Here is a 17,985-nt window from a genome sequence, read left to right as displayed (position 1 = left end):
CCCAAAAAGATAGCGGTAAATCGGCAAGAGACATCATAGAATGCACCATATCCAATAGAGTGCGATTACGACGTTCGGACACACCGTTACGTTGAGGTGTTCCAGGCGGCGTGAGTTGTGAAACTATTCCACATTTTCTTAAGTGTGTACCAAATTCGTGACTCAAGTATTCTCCTCCACGATCTGATCGTAGAAACTTGATTTTCCTGTCACGTTGATTCTCAACCTCACTCTGAAATTCCTTGAACTTTTCAAAGGTTTCAGACTTGTGTTTCATTAAGTAGACATACCCATATCTACTCAAGTCATCAGTGAGGGTGAGAACATAACGATAGCCACCGCGAGCCTCAACACTCATTGGACCGCACACATCAGTATGTATGATTTCCAATAAGTTGGTTGCTCGCTCCATTGTTCCTGAGAACGGAGTCTTGGTCATTTTACCCATGAGGCATGGTTCGCACGTGTCAAATGATTCATAATCAAGAGACTCTAAAAGTCCATCTGCATGGAGCTTCTTCATGCGTTTGACACCTATGTGACCAAGGCGGCAGTGCCACAAGTATGTGGAACTATCATTATCAACCTTACATCTTTTGGTACTCACATTATGGACATGTGTAGCATTACGTTCGAGACTCATTAAGAATAAACCATTCACCATAGGAGCATGACCATAAAACATATCTCTCATATAAATGGAACAACCATTATTCTCAGATTTAAATGAGTAGCCATCTCGAATTAAACGAGATCCCGACACAATGTTCATGCTCAAAGCTGGCACTAAATAACAATTATTGAGGTTTAAAACTAATCCCGTAGGTAAATGTAGAGGCAGCGTGCCGACAGCTATCACATCGACCTTGGAACCATTCCCGACGCGCATCGTCACCTCGTCCTTCGCCAGTCTCCGTTTATTCCGCAGCTCCTGCTGTGAGTTACAAATATGAGCAATGGCACCGGTATCAAATACCCAGGAGTCACTACGAGTACCGGTAAGGTACACATCAATTACATGTATATCGAATATACCTTTGGTGTTGCCGGCCTTCTTGTCCGTTAAGTACTTGGGGCAGTTCCGTTTCCAGTAACCCTTCCCTTTGCAATAAAAGCACTCCGTCTCAGGCTTGGGTCCATTCTTTGGCTTCTTCCCGGCAGTTTGCTTGCCGGGCGCGGCAACCTCCTTGCCGTCCTTCTTGAAGTTCTTTTTACCCTTGCCTTTCCTGAACTTAGTGGTTTTATTGACCATCAACACTTGATGTTCCTTCTTGACTTCTACCTCCGCTGATTTCAGCATTGAGAACAACTCAGGAATGGTCTTTTGCATCCCCTGCATGTTGAAGTTCATCACAAAACTCTTGTAGCTTGGTGGAAGCGACTGGAGGATTTTGTCAATGACCGCATCATCCGGGAGATTAACTCCCAGCTGAGACAAGCGGTTATGCAACCCAGACATAGTGAGTATGTGCTCACTGACAGAACTATTTTCCTCCATCTTATAGCTGAAGAACTTATCGGAGACTTCATATCTCTCGATCCGGGCATGAGCTTGAAAAATCATTTTCAGCTCTTCGAACATCTCATATGCTCCATGTCTCTCAAAACGCTTTTGGAGCCCCGGCTCTAAGCTGTAAAGCATGCCGCACTGAACAAGGGAGTAGTCGTCAACACGTGTCTGCCAAGCGTTCATAACGTCTTGGTTCTGTGGGTCGGGAGGATCACCTAGCGGTGCTTGTAGGACATAATCTTTCTTGGCAGCTATGAGGATGATCCTCAGGTTCCGGACCCAATCCGTATAGTTGCTGCCATCGTCTTTCAGCTTGGTTTTCTCTAGGAACGCGTTGAAGTTGAGGACTACGTTGGCCATTTGATCTACAAGACATATTGCAAAGATTTTAGACTAAGTTCATGATAATTAAGTTCATCTAATCAAATTATTAATGAACTCCCACTTAGATTAGACATCCCTCTAGTCATCTAAGTATTACATGATCCGAGTTGACTAGGCCGTGTCCGATCATCACGTGAGACGGACTAGTCAACGTCAGTGAACATCTTCATGTTGATCGTATCTTCTATACGACTCATGCTCGACCTTTCGGTCTTCTGTGTTCCGAGGCCATGTCTGTACATGCCAGGCTCGTCAAGTTAACCCTAAGTGTTTTGCATGTGTTATGAGGCCATGTCTGTACATGCTAGGCTCGTCAACACCCGTTGTATGTGAACGTAAGGATCCATCACACCCGATCATCACGGCGTGCTTAGAAACGACGAACTTTAGGAACGGTGCACAGTTAGGGGAGAACACTTCTTGAAATTGTTATGAGGGATCATCTTATTTACTACCGTCGTTCTAAGTAAACAAGATGCAAAACATGATAAACATCACATGTAATCAAAAAATTAACGTGACATGATATGGCCAATATCACATGGCTCCTTTGATCTCCATCTTGGGGCTCCATGATCATCTTGTCACCGGCTTGACACCATGATCTCCATCATCGTGTCTCCATGAAGTTGCTCGCCAACTATTACTTCTACTACTATGGCTAACGCATTTAGCAATAAAGTAAAGTAATTTACATGGCGTTTCTTGATGACACGCAGGTCATATAAAAGAATAAAGACAACTCCTATGGCTCCTGCCGGTTGTCATACTCATTGACATGCAAGTCGTGATTCCTATTACAATAGCATGAACATCTCATACATCACATATAGATCATTCATCATTCATCACAACTTTGGCCATATCATATCACAAACCACTTGCTGCAAAAACAAGTTAGACGTCCTCTAATTGTTGTTGCAAGTTTTACGTGGCTGATTTAGGGTTCTAGCAAGAACGTCTTCTTACCTACGTTAAAGCCACAACGTGATTTGTCAACTTCTATTTACCCTTCATAAGGAGCCTGTTCATCGAATCCGCTCCAACTAAAGTGGGAGAGACAGACACCCGCCAGCCACCTTATGCAACTAGTGCATGTTAGTCGGTGGAACCGGTCTCACGTAAGCGTACGTGTAAGGTTGGTCCGGGTCGCTTCATCCCACAATACCGCTGAAGCAAGAAAAGACTAGTAACGGCAAGAAAGTTGACAAATCTACGCCCACAACTAATAGTGTTCTACTCGCGCAAGAAGAACTACTCATAGACCTAGCTCATGATGCCACTGTTGGGGAACGTTGCAGAAAACAAAAATTTTCCTACTCGTTTCACCAAGATCTATCTAGGAGTTCATCTAGCAACAAGTCATCAGATGCATCTACATACCTTGTAGATCGCGCACGGAAGCGTTCAAAGAACGGTGATGATGTAGTCGAACACGACGTGATCCAAATCACCGATGACCAAGCGCCGAACGGACGGCACCTCCGCGTTCAACACACGTACGGGACGGGAGACGTCTCCTCCTTCTTGATCCAGCAAGGGGGAAGGAGAGGTTGATGAAGATCCAGCAGCACGACGGCGTGGTGGTGGATGCAGGGCGTCACAGTAGCAAGGCTTCGCCTATACTACGAGAGAGAGACGTAACGGGGAGAGAGGGAGGCGCCAGGGGCTGGTGTATGAAGTCCCTCCTCTCCCCCACTATATATAGGAGGGCCAAGGGGGGTGGTGCGCATCCTAGGAGATCTGATCTCCTAGGTGCGGCGGCCAGGGGGAGGATTCCCTCCCCTCCAAGGCACTTAGAGGTGCCTTCCACCACTTGGACTCCTCCCCCATGGAAACCCTAGGCGCATGGGCCTAGTAGGGCTGGTGCCCTTGGCTCATGTAGGCCAAGGCGCACCTCCTACAGCCCATGTGGCCCCCCGGGACAGGTGGCCCCACCCGGTGGGCCCCCGGGACCCCTCCGGTGGTCCCAGTACAATACAGATAACCCCGAAACTTGTCCCGATGGCTGAAACAGCACTTCCTATATATAATTCTTTACCTCCGGACAATTCCGGAACTCCTCGTGACGTCCGGGATCTCATCCGGGACTCCGAACAACATTCGGGTTTCTGCATATACATATCTTCACAACCCTATCGTCACCGAACCTTAAGTGTGTAGACCCTACGGGTTCGGGAGACAAGCAGACATGACCGAGACGACTCTCCGGTCAATAACCAACAGCGGGATCTGGATACCCATGTTGGCTCCCACATGCTCCACGATGATCTCATCGGATGAACCACGATGTCGAGGATTCAATCAACCCCGTATGCAATTCCCTTTCTCAATCGATATGTTACTTGCCCGAGATTCGATCGTCGGTATCCCAATACCTCGTTCAATCTCGTTACCGGCAAGTCACTTTACTCGTACCGTAATGCATGATCCCGTGACCAGACACTTGGTCACTTTGAGCTCATTATGATGATGCATTACCGAGTGGGCCCGGTGATACCTCTCCGTCATACGGAGTGACAAATCCCAGTCTTGATCCATGTCAACCCAACAGACACTTTTGGAGATACCCGTAGTCTACCTTTATAGTCACCTAGTTACGTTGTGACGTTTGGCATACCCAAAGCACTCCTACGGTATCCGGGAGTTACACGATCTCATGGTCTAAGGAAAAGATACTTTGACATTGGAAAACTCTAGCAAACGAACTATACGATCTTGTGCTATGTTTAGGATTGGGTCTTGTCCATCACATCATTCTCCTAATGAGGTGATCTCGTTATCAATGACATCCAATGTCCATAGTCAGGAAATCATGACTATCTGTTGATCAACGAGCTAGTCAACTAGAGGCTTACTAGGGACATGTTGGTGTCTATTATTCACACATGTATTACGATTTCCGGATAACACAATTATAGCATGAATAAAGACAATTATCATGAACAAGGAAATATAATAATAATGCTTTTATTATTGCCTCTAGGGCATATTTCCAACAGATAATGCATCGAGGGAGATGGGTATGAGACCCACAATATGAGTTGTTCAAAGTGGTAACCTATTCTTTGTGATCGGAGATCCCATGAATTAGATGTGGAAGACAAGCTGTTGGTCAACTGGGAGGAGAGTACCCTTACTGTTAAAATACCACTCCATAAAGATGCAATACTCTCCTAATCTGCATGGCAGGTTGATGTATATCTTAATGTGTTCTAAGTGGCTCTTTGAAGCAGAGATGTTGTCCTACAGAACATCTTTTGAAGAACGCACCTATATGAGTCTGATTGTTAAACGTCTCAATCTATGAGAGTAGGGTTCTCTCTAATAAACTCATGAAAGGTCACAGAGTATGACGCATAAGCTCCACCCGCGGGGAAGACCCACGGTAGCCACGTATCGGTCAAGGCTTTATGTGAAACTAGATTCGCAGAAAACTTGCAGTTCAAGGCCCAGTCCACTGTTCAAGTTGCTTACTAGTGTAGCATAGAGTTCTAGGTGGAAGTTCAACTTAACAGTCTCCACTGCAGTACCGATATATAAAATAGTGTTTTGGAACCAAAGGCAAATTTTTGTGTTTCTCTGGGATCTGGTGGCGGATTGCTTGAATTTTGTCTACTTTCGGCCTAGCCCAATAGCAATTTCAGAAATTCCTAATAAATCCTAGAGGCCCACGCAGCCCATTTGTGCAAGGCAAGAGGTGGAACAAAAGTTTAGTCCCACATTGCTAGTTTAGAGGGAGTTGGACCTCTTTATAAGGGAGGTTCTTTCCCCACATGTATGAGCATGAGAACAAGAGGGACATCCACGCGCGCTCCTCCTCCGCCGCCCGCCTCGCCACGCCACGCCACGCCACGCCACGCCACGCCACGACGCGACGCGACGCGACGCGACGCGACGCGACGCGACGCGGGTTGCGGGAATGAGCCGAGCCGATGTCTAAATTTTTGCCACGCACTACGGGTATACGAAAGGTCACATGGAAGCTGAAAAGATTTTTGCGAAAGTGGAGTTTGAATGCGAACGGTGCAGCCCTTCGGCTGCTGGTTGTTCGCTTCGCCTCCGTCTGTTCGTTTCAGCTCCCGGCACAACCTCTCGCTTCCTTCTCTTGCGCCTATAAAAGGGAGGTCGCTCCTCTCAGAGAGACGCACCAGAATCTCTTCCTCCACTCGCCACAAGTTCCTGAGCACTGCGCTGCTGCTACAATCTTCCCCATCTTGGCTTGCGGCGTGCACCGCAGGTCGGGACAGTAGCCCTCCGAAACCGCACCTCTTTGAGTCCTGTATGGGAGAAGGGTGATAAGGTTTTTGGGGAGCGTTCTGCGAGACTACTGACTGACTCCTTCGTCACGGACGCCCCGGACTCCGACGACTACTTCCCCGACGACGACTTCTTCCCCGACGTCGACAATCTCCTCGACGACATGGCTGGCGAGGACACCGACCCCAAGTCCAGTGCTACTGCTGCTACTGTCCCGTATGTCTTCTCCTTTCTGTTAGATGTCCTGCCATAGTTTCTCGTACTAGTACTTGTCCTACATATGTTAGGTTCTACTTCATATATGCAACTAGTTCTACTGTCTGTTATAGATATGTTAGGCTACGGTTCGTATATGCAGAAGCTATTTACCTTCTCTCTGTCAGAACGCATGACTTGTTTTGTCTCTTTTATATTAGTCATGCTTCATCTAGTATTTCTGTTAATAAAATCATTTGGTAAATTGCTCATATTTCCAACAGTGGAGATGCCACTATATTTAAAAAATAATATGACAGATGGAACTGAAAATTGCCTACCTGGGCAAAGAGGTGCATGTGCAGGCAACCTGCCTATATTAAAACTTTGACATATGTGCTTTAATAATCGTATAATCCTGATTAAAAAAGCAAGTGCATAACTCAAACTAAATTGTGGATTTATTACATACTTTTAAGGACAGAAATACCATAACTCATCTGTGAGACCTCAATCATGAAATCATTGTAAGAAATGTGATTCACAAGAGAGGCTCCGGACATCTTGGGTTCACCCTGCTGCAATTCATGAATCAATGATTGTTTGAGAATCAAGTGTGATTGTACCTCGAGACAATGTATTCTGCAGTTGCCAATGCTTGACGTCAAATCAAGGAATTCTATTCCAGCCCAGGGATACTACGGAAATCCTCCTCCTGTAGTAGTTTGAGTGTTCAGGCTCAGATATTGACTACATGAGATTAAGAATAAACTTTGAATCTGATATTGTCTGATGACAACCTGAATAACAACATCTGGCAAGTGAAATTGCATTGGAAGCTACTGTTTTTATCAGAAGTTTGGAAGCAAAATAATCTGTGGGGATACAAGAGAGTCTAGAGGATGGTTCTCCAGCTCTTTGCTTTCAGAAGTTTTGAAGGCTGTTCGATATATGCAGAACTGAATGTGCCAACTTCAGTTGTGCATAAACACTCCAGCATCTGAGCTTCAACGACACAACCACGCAGTAGGCAGCCACCGAGGACCCCAGCCGCAGCTCGCCGGAGCGGCGCTGCCCCTTCTCTCTGCTCTTTTCTTCCCTTGTTCTCCCCCTCCTTCCTCTGCTTATCCTCCTCCCCTCTCTGCTCATCTCCCTCCCTCGTTTCTTCTCTACAGAAGCCCCAACGTCATGGACGAGCTGCGCAAGAGGCTGGTCATGGCGCCCAACATCGATCCCGCAGCTGGGCAAAAGGCGGCCATGGATCAGGAGGCGCGCGTGCGCAGTGCAGTATGGGCAGCGCGGAACGAGGAGGTCGAGCGCCACGGACGACCTACGATGTACCGATGCTGGCAGAAGGACAGGGCCATGGATCATGGTGAGCTCAGGCCGTCGCGGATGAACAAGGGGCGGAGAGAGAAGGAGAGTGGAGAGGAAAGAGGAGGCATGTGGGCTGAGGGGAGATCGCTGGCGTGGCCCTCCGCGGCGGCGGGCGGTCTCCCGTGGGTGTGGAATCGGGTGGGAGGGCATCTCTCGCGCGTGCGGTGCAGAGGAGAAATTGGGGATCGATTATCCAGCGAATCGTTTTTTTACATGTGGACTACGGGTTGATTTAAAAAAGAAGTGGGATCTTTGTGTAAAAATGCCGTGATGGTGAATCCGGAGACTCAATCCGTGCTTTATTATTAGGAAGAAATTTGTTAGACCCTGAAAACAGTTTGTACATATATAACGAGTTCTCTAGAAAATAGCGATCCAAACAATAACTTAGGACTCAAGTCTATCTAGATATACAAAGCAAATCCTGTCTATACAATGCGCGTCCCTGCCTTGTGTACTCTTGTAAGCGCCTTAATTAAAAATCGAGGGACTGTAGGTCGCGAGAAATAGATTCCAAAACCAACACAAATCCTTAATTAGTTGGAGCGGAATTCACCTACTCCTATCAGCACGTAGTCCAGGTATGTATTTTTTTGAAAATGGAGGCGTGCCTCCGGCCTCTGCATCATAATGATGCATTCAGCCATCTTATTAAAAAGTCTCGAAATAGCACAATGTCATAAAGGTATTATAACTCGCAAGTGGAGCAAAATAAAGAAAATAAAAGTACATGCTCAGAATCACAACCGGTAAGGCAAAATAAACAATAAACTCCCTAGACTCCTATCCTGTTATGCGACCGCCATCCGAACCGGATGAAAATAGCCTGTGCTACCATCTCCCATTGGTTGTACCTAGTAACCAAAGTCTTCCTGAAGTTCATAGGAGTAAGTAAGGACCACATACAGATCCATACGGTAGTTCTAAAAATAACCTGCAAGGAAGTTAAACTGTGTTGTCTGTTAAAAATCAAATCATTCCTAAAGTTCCATATAGCCCGCAAAAGCGCACGTATTCCAATCCGAATACGAGCTGCTGTATTATGTTCAACCCCAGCTAACCACGTTCCAAACAACGATTCAATGTCAACTGGAGATTAATGTTGAAGGCTATATGAATAGTTCTCCAAAGCAATTTAGCGAGAGGGCATTCAAGGAATAAGTGTTGTATTGTTTCATCATGATCACAAAAACAACAACGTGAACTACCTACCCATCGCCTCTTGATTAAGTTGTCCTTGGTGAGTACTACTTGCTTGTGGACAAACCACATAGAAATTTTAATACGCAAGGGAACCTTAATCTTCCAAATATGCAGGGCCAGAATTAATCAAATCCATATAAAAATATTTCACCGTGAAAACCCCATTCTTAGGTAGTGTCCATTGCGTCAAATCCGGTTGGTCGGAAAGTTGAACATCTATCAATCTCCAAACCAAGTGCAACCAGGCAGTCCATCGCTCACCAACTAACGCACGCCTGAACTGGATATTCAAGGGGATCTTTTGGAACACAGTGCCTACGTAATCCTCCATGTGTTGTACAATGTTATAAAGGGTGGGATATTGTACGGCTAGGGGTGTCTCTCCTAACCACGTATCCTTCCAAAATCTTGTTGACATCCCATTGTCAACCAAGAATTTGACCCTACGAAAGAACAAATGCTTCGTTCTCATAAGGCCTTTCCAGAATGGCGAGTCAGTTGGTCTCATGGTAACCTGGACGAGCGTTTTCAACTGCAGATATTTATTGCGTGAAAGTTGTGCCATGCTTTTGCCATCTGACTTTGTTGATTGTCTAGTCGAACTTAAGTAGAGGGCAAGAGACAAATAAGACAAATGCAGATTCAAAAATCTGGACATATACCAAAAGGCCATGAAATATTTCAGAAAAAATAGAATATTAGGAAAAAACTGAGACACAAATGGTACCACACTCAATCCTTTCAACCGTGTTAGAAGGGAATAGAGAGGATGATTGGCGAAATACGATGGATGTACTATTGAGCCTCGAGGGCGAGTATATATGGAGTACATGACTTAAGATGCCTCATAAGGTAGGAGACGGATTACAAATCCTAGACTAGGGTATATATCTAACATCTCCCCCCCCCCCCCCCCGCGCAGTCGTAGCGGTAGCGTCGCGAATAACAGGAGCGTTGCAGATGGTCAGGCTGGAGAGAATAGCAGCCGATAGGGTGACATTTCCCCGTAGTCACAGCAAGAGCTTCGTGGAAGGTGTCGCGTCAAGGACGCGTGGACTGTAGAGAAAGCCGACGAGTAGCTCAAGCGAGGTGATAGCCCTTTGTGTCATTGTCGAGGTAGCCGAGAGCGTGGGTGGTGTAGCCGTGGTCGAGGTAGCCGTGCAAAGAATGCCGTGGTCGATGTCGAGTCGGGGTGGCCGGTGTTGAGGAACTCACTGCGGATCCGCGGGCGCAAGGACGGGCCGAGTTAGTCATGCGCATAGTGGTGACGAAATAGTGGTGAGCAGGGAAGAAAACAATGTTGATGAAGTGTCGCGCTGGGTTGGCCAAACCCGGGACACATTGTAGACGAAGGCACACATCAGTGTTGCCAGCACCGGCATGCGTAGACGAACGAAACCGAAGTTGACGAAGCGCCGCACCAGGCTTGCCAGGCCCGGGAACACGTCGTGGACGAAGCACACATCGGTGTTGCCAGCACCGGACATGTGTAGACGGGGACCAGCACGAGCTGTACGCCATGTCGAGGAGTCGGAGGGGCCAGTAGAGGAGGACTCGGTGACAATTCTGGCGCCAATCAGCGTGGGACCGAAGTTGCGAACGGTGGTCGGAGTACACGAAGTGGTCGAGGAAGATGACGACGAAGCTGGCGACGGGCTGGTGCTGGACGAAGACAAAGGGGTGGATGGGGCAGCGGCTACAGTGGTAGCAGCGGCAGCGGCGACGACGGCTAGGTTAGGAGCGCGACGACGGTGCTCGAAGTAGGCGATGAATCCGACAAAGTGACTAAGACCGGCACGGACAATGGTCTTCCCGCACCAAGCGAGGCGGCACAGTGCATGCCATGGGAACTTGACACGCGGGTATGGCGGAGTGGACCGTGGGTCGTAGTGTTGTGGCCTGAAGGGACGACGGCAGCAAGGCCACGAGGTGGCGGCGGTGACCACGGGCCGCGGCGCTACAGACCGAAAGGACGGCGCAGCGGTGGAGCGCGGGTCGGGGCAACCACGGGACAACCTCGGGCGGTGGCGGAGACCACGTACCACACTTGCTACGGCCCGATGGGGCCAAACAACGGCAGCACTAGGGTCGCTGCAACCATGGGCAGAACCATGGGGCGGCAGCGCTGCGGCCTGACGGGGCAACGCAGCGGTTGCTCGATGCTCGATCGGTGTAGGGGCGCGTTGTACTCTGGACGGTCTTCACGGGACCCGCGGAGGCGCGCGCAACCGACCGGCCAGGTAGGTCGCATGATGTAGATGAGGCGGATCGCAGCGGCAGGTAGGTGATCAATCCGATCGCGCACGAGGTCGGTGATGATGTTCGATGGACGCAGGGTGGAGATGGAGTCCAAGCTGAAACAGGTGGCGACGACTAGCGTAGGACGATGTGCAGACAAGTGTATCAGCGACAACGTGCACGTGGCTAACACAGAGCCAGCGCCCGAGCAGCGACGACACCCGAGCGGCGAACTCAATAGCGGCACTCGATTGGTCAGGCCCGAAGCAGGGAGCGCAACGTCGTGTAGACGCAACCATACATACACGGCGGAGGCAGGAGGTGATGCAGGAATCCCGATCGGAGCATGGCGGCGATGGCCGACTTAGAGCAAGGGGTAGGCAGAGGCGCGAACGACGGCCGTGACGGGCCGTTGCGTCGCGGGAGGGCATGGGATCGGGGAAGCAGCCGAGTGTCGCGCCGGTGTTGGAGTAGAGGCGCACGAGGGTCGACAGCGGAAGCGGCCGACGTAAACAAATCTTATATCGGAAAACAAAGATTAAACGTCGATTAAAGTGACCGGTGAGAGGGAGAAAACCCGGATCAAAGGATCGGGAAAAAAGACTCTCTAGGGCAGCCGGTCAACGCGACCGGCGGACGAACCCTAGGTACGGGCAGTGTGGCCCCCTGCAGCGGTCATGGAGGCCGACACTAGTAGAAAACAGGGCTTTGGTCCAGGCCGGGTCAGCCCATTAGTCCCGGTTCAGTCTAGAACCGGGACCAATGTGGGCATTGGTCCCGGTTCGTGAGCCTAGGGGGCCGGCCGGGCCACGTGGGCCATTGGTCCCGGTTCGTCTGGACCTTTTGGTCCCGGTTGGTGGGACGAACCGTGACCAATGGGCCTCGCTCCTGGCCCACCACCATTGGTCCCGGTTGGTGGCTTGAACCGGGACCAAAGGCTCCCCTGTAGTCCCGGTTCATGCAACCAACCGGGACCAACGAGGTGCCTATATATACCCCCTCGCGCAAGAGCAGAGCACAGTGCTCTGTTTTTTCGGGCCGAGGGGGAGAGGGCTTTGTGGTGCTCTAGCTCACCTCCTATGCACATGAGGTGTTCGATGGAATGCCCGAGCCACACTACTTAAGCTTTCTCCTCTCAAAGCTCGACCTGCAAGCTCCATTTTCCACGAGATTTGTCTAGATTTAGCGGTCCGTCACGCCCCGTCCCCGTCTTCACTGCCGTCGATCACCCGCGCCGATCTCATCACCGACACCACCGTGGTGAGCCTCTTGTTCTTATCTTCTTTCTGAAAGGAAAAATATTCTTACTTGTATGTTTAGATAGATACTTGTATCATTTTCTTACATTTATTATTGCATCTTATATAGTGCGATGGTTTTGGTATCTGCACCCGTCGGCCCTCGTCCTGTCTATGATTCGGATGTGGTATGCATATTATCTTTATAACTATTGGTTCATTTATTGTTTATGAAAATTATGCCGACCAACGTGACATAGATTTTATTTATCTAGGATGTATGTGAATCGGAAATGCCAACCAACCCTATTGTCGAGAGGTTAAATTTAGTTGAAGAAGAAAACAATTTGTTGAAGGAAAAAATAAAAAAAATTGAGGAGGAGAAGATGATATTGGAGTTGCATGTTGCGGATGTCGTCGATGATCACAAGATCAAGATGGATGCAATGCGCTTGAAGATTAGAAAGATTAGAAAATATGCCATTCATACCGAGGCTTGGTATCATTATGCCGTTGGATCAATTGTTACCTTGGTTGCGATTATGATCGCATTTGTTTTCGCATTAAAATGTTTTACATAGTTTCAATGTATGGTTTAATTAATTAGATGCTCTGGAGAGCTATATGTTGTTAGATGAGAACTATGTATGCACTTTGGTTTTAATGTGATGATGAACTTCTATTAATTTGGACACTTAATTATATATAATGCACGCAGATGAACCGGCAATGGATGTACGGTGACAGACACACCCGCGAGTACATTAAGGGCGTGCATGAGTTTCTCGATGCGGCTGAGGCAAACAAGCAGAATGGTTTTATGTGTTGTCCATGCAGTGAATGTGGGAATACGAGGTATTACTCTAACCGGAAAATCCTTCACTCCCACCTGCTTTACAAGGGTTTCATGCCACACTATAATGTTTGGACGAGGCACGGAGAAATAGGGGTTATGATGGAAGACGGCGAAGAAGAAGAGTACGATGACAACTATGTGCCCCCTGAATATGGTGATGCTGCAACGGGGGGAGCTGGTGAAGATCAAGAGGAACCAGACGATGTGCCCAATGATGCTGCCACGGGTGAAGCTGCTGAAGATCAAGAGGAACCAGACGATGTGCCCGATGATGATGATCTCCGCCGGGTCATTGTCGATGCAAGGACGCAATGCATTAGTCAAAAGGAGAAGCTGAAGTTCGATCACATGTTAGAGGATCACAAAAAAGGGTTATACCCCAATTGCGAAGATGGCAACACAAAGCTCGGTACCGTGCTGGAATTGCTGCAGTGGAAGGCAGAGAATGCTGTGGCTGACAAAGGATTTGAGAAGCTACTGAAAATATTGAAGAAGAAGCTTCCAAAGGATAATGAATTGCCCGACAGTACATACGCAGCAAAGAAGGTCATATGCCCTCTAGGATTGGAGGTGGAGAAGACACATGCATGCCCTAATGACTGCATCCTCTACCGCGGTGCATACAAGGATCTGAACGCATGCCCGGTATGCGGTGCATTGCGGTATAAGATCAGACGAGATGACCCTGGTGATGTTGACGGCGAGCCCCCCAGGAAGAGGGTTCCTGCGAAGGTGATGTGTTATGCTCCTATAATACCACGGTTGAAATGTCTGTTCAAAAATGAAGAGCATGCCAAGTTGATGCGATGGCACAGTGAGAACCGAAATAAAGATGGGAAGTTGAGAGCACCCGCTGACGGGTCGCAGTGGAGAAAAATCGAGAGAAAGTACTGGGATGAGTTTGCAAAGGACCCAAGGAATGTATGGTTTGCTTTAAGCGCGGATGGCATTAATCCTTTCGGGGAGCAGAACAGCAATCACAGCACCTGGCCCGTGACTCTATGTATGTATAACCTTCCTCCTTGGATGTGCATGAAGCGGAAGTTCATTATGATGCCAGTTCTCATCCAAGGCCCTAAGCAACCCAGCAACGACATTGATCTGTACCTAAGGCCATTAGTTGAAGAACTTTTACAGCTGTGGAATGAAAACGGTGTACGTACGTGGGATGAGCACAGACAGGAGGAATTTAAACTTAAGGCGTTGCTGTTCGTGACCATCAACGATTGGCCCGCTCTCAGTAACCTTTCAGGACAGACAAACAAAGGATACCACGCATGCACGCACTGTTTAGATGACACTGAAAGTATATACCTGGACAAATGCAGGAAGAATGTGTACATGGGCCATCGTCGATTTCTTCCGACCAACCATCAATGTCGAAAGAAAGGCAAGCATTTCAAAGGCGAGGCAGATCACCGGAAGAAGCCCGCCATGCGCACCGGTGATCACGTGCTTGCTATGGTCAATGATTTACACTACGTAATCTTTGGAAAGGGTCCCGGTGGACTAGCTATTCCGAATGACGCTGAGGGACACGCACCCATGTGGAAGAAGAAATCTATATTTTAGGACCTACCCTACTGGAAAGACCTAGAGGTCCGCTCCTCAATCGACGTGATGCACGTGACGAAGAACCTTTGCGTGAACCTGCTAGGCTTCTTGGGCGTGTATGGGAAGACAAAAGATACACCTGAGGGACGGGAGGACCTACAACGTTTGCACGAAAAAGACGGCATGCCTCCGAAGCAGTATAAAGGTCCTTCCAGCTACGCTCTTACGAAAGAAGAGAAAGAAATATTCTTTGAATGCCTGCCTAGTATGAAGGTCACGACTGGGTTCTCGTCGGATATAAAGGGAATAATAAATATGCCAGAGAAAAAGTTTCAGAACCTAAAGTCTCATGACTGCCACGTGATTATGACGCAACTGCTTCCGGTTGCATTGAGGGGGCTTCTACCGGAAAACGTCCGATTAGCCATTGTGAAGCTATGTGCATTCCTCAATGCAATCTCTCAGAAGGTGATCGATCCAGAAATCGTACCAAGGCTAAGGAGTGATGTGGCGCAATGTCTTGTCAGTTTCGAGCTGGTGTTCCCACCATCCTTCTTCAATATCATGACGCACGTCCTAGTTCATCTAGTCGACGAGATTGTCATCCTGGGGCCCGTATTTCTACACAATATGTTCCCCTTTGAGAGGTTCATGGGAGTCCTAAAGATATATGTCCGTAATCGCGCTAGGCCAGAAGGAAGCATCTCCATGGGCCATCAAACAGAGGATGTTATCGGGTTTTGTGTTGACTTCATTCCTGGCCTTAACAAGATAGGTCTCCCTAAATCGCGGTATGAGGGGAGACTGACTGGAAAAGGCACTCTTGGAAGAGACTCAATAATATGCAGGGACGGATATTCTTGGTCTCAAGCACACTACACAGTTCTACAGAACTCTGCCTTGGTGACCCCGTATGTCGATGAACACAAGAACAGTCTGCGCTCCAAACGCCCGGAGCAGTGCGACGACTGGATTACATGTGAACACATCAGGACTTTCAGCAGTTGGTTGGAAACACGTCTCAGAGGTGACAACACTGTTTGTGATGAGTTGTACTTGTTGTCCAGCGGACCATCTTTGACTGTATTGACTTACAAAGGATACGAGATAAATGAGAATACATTTTACACGATCGCCCAAGATCAAAAGAGTACCAACCAAAACAGCGGTGTCCACTTTGATGCAGCAACTGAGAGCGGAAAGGATACATATTATGGTTACATAGTGGACATATGGGAACTTGACTACGGACCTGATTTTAAGGTCCCTTTGTTTAAGTGCAAATGGGTCAATCTGTTAGGCGGCGGGGTAGAGGTAGACCCACAGTACGGAATGACAACAGTGGATCTGAAAAATCTTGGGTACACTGACGAACCGTTCGTCCTAGCCAATGATGTGGCACAGGTTATCTATGTGAAGGACATGTCTACCAAACCGAGAAAAAGAAAAGATAAGGAAGCGAATACATCATACGATGAGCCAAAGCGCCACATAGTTCTTTCAGGAAAAAGGGACATCCTGGGAGTGGACGGCAAGACAGACATGTCTGAAGATTATGAAAAGTTTCATGAAATTCCTCCCTTCAATGTCAAGGCTGACCCAAGCATCCTGATAAACAATGAAGATTATCCATGGTTACAACGCAATAAGCAAATGACACAAGCGAAGAAAAAGTGAAGACTTTCTCCCGCAACTATTATGATGATACCATGCCAAATTTGTAACAGACGAACATGCTACCATTGTCCGTTTTGTACATGCACATGCTATGTGGGTGAAATTATGATACCATCCCAACTTTTCAACTTTTTCAGAGTTCATTTGAAATGCTTTCATGTCTTATGGTTCAAGGTTTTATGTGTTGAGGCAAATGGATCAATATGTCATGAGGCGGGGTACAGGTAGACCCACAGTACGGTATGACAACAGTGGATCTAAACAATCTTGGGTACACAGACGAACCATTCGTCCTAGCCAATGATGTGACGCAGTTATTGTCCGAAACTTTGATACTTCGAAAGTGATTGTCCATTTTGTACACGAAGTGCATCAAGTTTTTGTCGTAACCCTCTCTACTTTTTGGAACATGCTATGTGGGTGAAATGATGATACCATGCCAACTTTCAACCTTTTCAGAGTTCATTTTTAAATGCTTTCCAATTTCAGAGTCATTTAGCTCAAAGAATGAATTAATAGCAAACAGAATGAACTACAAAACTTTTATGAAAATAAAAACAATCAATTAAAATATTATATTATGATCAACTAAAATAAAACTATAATATTCTTCAATAGAAAAAAGAATATAATTTTTGTGACCTAAAATCAAACTATAAGTATTTAATTGTAAGTATAAGTAAAAAATAAATAGCAAAAAAGAAAAAAAATTCTATTTTTATAGTAAAGTTATTCATAAACTAGTGATTCACACAAAATTTTAAAAATACAAATTTAAACTATTCAAAATTTTAAAACTAATGGCACTAACAAAGAGTTTATAATTTTTGTGACCTAAAATCAAAAAGAAATCACTAAAAAACTATAAGTATTTAGTTGTAAGTATAAATAAAAAATAAATAGATTTTTTTCTATTTTTATAGTAAAGTTATTCATAAACTAGTGATTCACACAAATTTTTAAAAATTCAAATTTAAACTATTCAAAATTTAAAACTAATGGCACTAACAGAAAGTTTATAATTTTTGTGACCTAAAAGCAAAAAGAAATCACTAAAAAACTGTAAGTATTTAGTTTTAAGTACAAATAAAAAATTAAAAAACAAAAAAAATGTAGAAATAAAAAAGAAAAAACCAAAAAAATGCCACCTACTGGGCCTCCACGGCCTGAATACGACTAGAAACCCTACATGGGCCAGGATTCAGGCCCGCAGAAGGCCCAGTAGGCCGACAGGCAGTAGCAAGTTTAGGCCCGAAAGCCTGCATTAGAGAGAAGCTCGAATGGGGAGGCACACCAGCGCTTATAAACAAGTGCCGGCGCCCTTCAGCTAGCGATGTGGGACTAAACTTTTGGGCGCGGGGCAGCACAAGGCCATTGGTCCCGGTTGGTGGCACCAATCGGGACTAAAGGGGGCATTGGTCACGGTTTGTGGCGCCAACCGGGACCAATGCCCCCCTTTAGTCCCGGTTGGTGCCACCAACCGGGACCAAAGG

This window comes from Triticum urartu, chromosome 1A, assembly GCF_056163025.1.
Source record: "Triticum urartu cultivar PI428250 chromosome 1A, HENAU_Tu73, whole genome shotgun sequence".
Classification (NCBI taxonomy): Eukaryota; Viridiplantae; Streptophyta; class Magnoliopsida; order Poales; family Poaceae; genus Triticum; species Triticum urartu.
The sequence above is the reverse complement of the archived record's forward strand: the minus strand, read 5'-3'. Positions refer to the sequence as shown.